The sequence below is a fragment of the Piliocolobus tephrosceles genome, chromosome 6 (genome assembly GCF_002776525.5).
Source record: "Piliocolobus tephrosceles isolate RC106 chromosome 6, ASM277652v3, whole genome shotgun sequence".
Classification (NCBI taxonomy): Eukaryota; Metazoa; Chordata; class Mammalia; order Primates; family Cercopithecidae; genus Piliocolobus; species Piliocolobus tephrosceles.
The window spans coordinates 101296496-101301317 of record NC_045439.1 but is presented as its reverse complement, the minus strand read 5'-3'; positions in this window follow the sequence as shown (position 1 = coordinate 101301317).

The window sequence follows — 4822 nt, the reverse complement described above, 5'->3', positions numbered from 1 at the left end:
TTTTTTAGTAGAGACGGGGTTTCACAGTGTTAGCCAGGATGGTCTCGATCTCCTGACCTTGTGATCCGCCCGTCTCGGCCTCCCAAAGTGCTGGGATTACAGGCTTGAGCCACCGCGCCCGGCCTATGACCCGTTTTTTTAAATGTACCTTTCTTGGAACTTAATGAGCTCATTGATTCTGAGATCTCACATCATTCTTCAGTTCTGAAAAATTCACCGTCTTTGTTTTTTCTTCCCTGTATTCTCACTAGTCTTTTTTTCTAAAACTGCTATGAAACATTATGCCAAAGCTTCTCAGTCTATCCTCCATCTGTCTTAGCTTCTTTTTTATATTTCTTTTATCTCTGTGGTGCATTCTGGGTGATTCCTCAGTTGTTTTCCAGACCTGCTAAATTTTTATGTCATCTGCTTCCAGTCTAGGGTTTATCCCATAAAGCATATTTCAATACTTGTATTTTTACATTTCCAGCATGTATAATTTGTAAAATCTTATTTGCTTTTCAGTCATTTTCTCATTGCAAGACTATCTTCCTTTAGCTCTTTGGTGATTGCACATATAGATATTTTAAAGTATTATTTTAGATTGCTTGCATGTCATCCTGTTTTTGTTTACAGCTTACATTTTTCCTGCCTGTGTTCCTCTCAGAGTCTGGTTCTGGTCCCCTGACGTTACACTTGGTTACCTGTCCCATGTGGACTTTGAAGTCCCAGCACCTACCATCCTGAACTAGTCTCTACTTCTCTCAAGCTGCATAGGTTCAGCCTCTGCTAATGGCTGTATTATTCTCTCCATTCTTTGTCAAAGATGATTTCCTTTGAGTTTGACTGTTTTTTTTTTTTTTTTTTTTTTTTTTTGAGACGGAGTCTTGCTCGGTTGCCCAGGCTGGAGTGCAATGGCTAGATCTCAGCTCACTGCAACCTCTGCCTCCTAGGTTCAAGCGATTCTCCTGCCTCAGCCTCCCGAGTAGCTGGGATTACAGGTGCCCACCACCACGCCTGGCTAATTTTTGTATTTTTAGTAGAGACAGGGTTTTGCCATGTTGGTCCAGCTGGTCTGGAACTCCTGACCTCAGGTGATCTGCCTGCCTTGGCCTCCCAAAGTGCTGGGATTACAGTCGTGAGCCACCGCGCCCGGCCTGTTTTTACATTTTTAATGTTTGTTTAGCAATTTTTGGCATTGGGAGTTGAGAGGGCAGAATTATAGGTGTGCTTGCACCTCTAGTTGGAATGCAAGTCTCTGGGTATCTTAGTCTGTGCTGTTATGACAAAATACCTGAGACTGGGTAATTTATAAAGAACAGAAATTCATTTTCTTACAGTTCTAGAGGTAGGAAGTCCAAGATGAAGGTGCTGGCAGGTTCAGGGTCTAGCAAGGGCTGCTTTCTTCTTCCAAGGTGGTGCCTTGTTACTGCATCCTCACGGTAAAAAAGGCAGGTTGTGTGAAGCCTCTTTCACTAGGGGCTTAATCCTATTCACGAGGGAGAAACTCTCATGATCTAATCACCTTCTAAAGGCCCCACCTCTTAATATGCTGCATTGGAGGTTAAGTTTCAGTATGAATTTGAGAGGGACACAAATATTCAAACTCGCAGGAGGCATGCTGATTGTGAAACACCAGTGCTTCCTCCTCCACTGAGGGGCCTTCTCCAGGTCTCCACACTCAACCCTGTCACATTCCGAATGCTGGAGAGTCCGCATCTCCAGCTCCACTTTGGTTTCCTGTGCCCAGACTACCAAACTACATGGATTTTTAGTTCAGGTTTATTCTCAACTAAGGAGATCCAAAGTCAGGAGCCAAAATGAAGGGAGATTGCAGACCCAGTTCGTCCTGGTGACTGTTACCATCTGAATTGATTTCTCACTGACCCTAAGTAAAATTGAGGGTCATTGTGAAGGATCTGGTATCTTATCTCTTCTCACTATGAAAATGAGAATGACCCCTTGACGTGTTTGTCCTTCACACTTTTTTGTTAGGGAAGAACAAAGATTTTGTTCAGAGATCTCTATTGTGGATGGTAAGCCTCATTCCCACCATCCTAGACTGATTTTCCCCCTGTGAGTGCACAGATGCCTCATTACTAACCACAGTGACAGAGTAAGGTAAGCAAGTCAGGTTCAGGTCAAATTAAAGATGCTGCTGTCTCTGCACAAGTGTTCAAAGTTTTACGTTTTACCTACCCCGAGGCAAGCCATATGAGGACACCGTCTGGGTTGGCTCACCCTACATGGGAAGACCAGCTCTTAATGGTTCAACTGGAGCCTTTCTCTCTGCGGTTCCAACTGGCCATATAGCCCTTCCTTCTTCATGAAAGCTAGACGGTTCCAAGTAAATGTAGGAATAGAATCCGATCCATCTCCAGTGGTTGAAATGGCTTCTGTCATGTCTTGGTTCATTCTGATGGTAACCCTCAGAACTGAGGCTGGCCAGGCGCAGTGGCTCATGCCTGTAATCCCAGCACTTTGGGAGGCTGAGGCAGGTGGATCACTTAAGGTCACGAGTTCAAGACCAGCTTGGCCAACATGGTGAAAACCTGTCTCTACTAAAAATACGAAAATTAGCCAGGTGTGGTGGTGCACGCCTATAGTCCCAGCTACCTGGAAGGCTGAGGCATGAGAATTGCTTGAACCCAGGAGGCAGAGGTTGCAGTGAGCCAAGATTGTGCCATTGCACTCCATCCTGGTCAACAAAGCAAGACTCTGTCTCAAAAAAAAAAAAAAAAAAAAAAAAAAAAAAAAAAAACCTGTGAGGTCTCAGTGCCACAGCTCTGTGGTAAAGGGTTGCTGCTTGCTTTAAAAGTTGGGCCATTTCCAAATTATGCACGCACAGGAATCACCTGAGAGCTTGCTGAAAATGCAAATTCTTTGGCCTCTACTCCCAGAAACCAGTTCAAAGGTTGTACCTGGGAATCTGCCTTTATACCCCTGTGCACTGAAGTCAGCTTTTGTTTCTTGCTTCTGTTACACGGCAGTCTCAGGGCAGCTGTAGCTCTGCCCTACACATCTGCATTGCAGCCTCCAGGCTGAAGGAGAAGCTCTAGTCAGACCAGAAATCTGTACTTTCAACAGCAATTCTGGTGATTCTGAGTCACACCTTGAGCCACACGGCCTTAAGTCATTTTATGTTGTTGTTTTTTTTTAACAGAGTCTTGCTCTGTCACCCAGGCTGGAGTGCAATGGCGCAATCTTGGCTCACTGCAACCTCTGCCTCCCGGGTTCAAGCAATTCTCCTGCCTCAGCCTACCGAGTAGCTGGGATTACAGGCACACACCACCATACCTGGCTAATTTTTGTATTTTTTTGGTAGAGATGGGGTTTTACCATGTTGTTCGGGCTGGTCTCCAACTCCTGAGCTCAGGTGATTCACCCACCTTGGCCTCCCAAGGTGCTGGGATTACAGTCGTGAGCCACCACACCTGGCCTGCCTTAAGTCATTTTAAAGGCTAGTAAATAGAATTAAGCACTCGTTTCTGTCAGACAAATAATTTCATTGCACATCTAAAGCCTCCAAAGATAATATCCTTTATTCTGCTAATTTTCTAGGTGTTCACAGATTACCCTCCTGTTTGATTACAAATTCTACTAGCAAATGACACCTGCCACAGTGGAACTGCTTAGCATCCTTTACTTATAGGATTATAGCTCACATTTGTGGAGCTCTTGTATATACCAGGCACCATGCTAAGCAGTTCACATTGATAATCCTATTTCTTCTGCTATGATATAAACAGGGTTCCACTGTGTGGCCTAATAGGGGCAGCGACAACTCTGATGACCTGGAAGAACTCAGCCCTGTCACTCTTGCCTTTAGATGGCTGCTTGGCAGTCCCCAGTGACTTTCTCTAAGGACCCTGAAGCAAGCTTTTCTCCTAAAGTAATTGTACTCGATTTTTCTATGTGCTGCAAATATTTTCTTCCATATCTGTCATTTGTTAAACCTTGATGTTTTCCATCACACATAGACTTTTGATATTTTTTGGTGTAAAATCTGCTTATCTTTTCCCTTATTATATCTTTTAAGTCTCATGTTAAAGTTTAGAAAAGACTGTCTCACATCAGAGGCATAAAATTTTTTGAGTAATTTTGTATATTACTTAAGTATATCTTTAATTAAGTATATCTTCCCTCTGGAACTAATTTGTATGGACATTGTGAGGTAGAGACCTAACTTACTTTGTGGTTTTTTTTTTTTTAGATGGAGTCTTGCTCTGTCACCCAGGCTGGAGTGCAGTGGTGCGATCTAAGCTCACTGCAACCTCTGCCTCCCAGGTTCATGTGATTCTCCTGCCTCAGCCTCCTGAGTAGCTGGGATTACAGACACATGCCACCATGCCTGGCTAATTTTTGTATTTTTAGTAGATATGGGGTTTCGCCATGTTGGCCAGGCAGGTCGAACTCCTGACTTCAAGTAATCCACCTGCCTTGGCCTCCCAAAGTGCATTGCAGGCGTGAGCCATCGCACCTGGCCGATATCTAGCTTTGACAGCTAGTTGTCTCAAAGTACTGTTTATTAAATAATCCACCTTTTTCCCCACTTAAAACATCCCTCTTACTATATACTAAATTCCTGTAGCCCTGGGTCTGTTTCTGGACTCTCCTGTCTGTCTGACCCCCTCCAGGTCACACTGAGGTAATGGTGGCATGAGAGTTCTCTGGGAATCTGGCAAGACGTGTGCCTTTTCCCCCTCAGCAGTCCACCCCCTACTCATTATCACTCAGAGTAGTCTTAGTGTTCTCACACATTCACTCTCCCAAATGCACTTTAGAACTGTCAAATTCCAAAGTACCAATCTCACTGGAATGACACTGAATTTATCAGCTGATG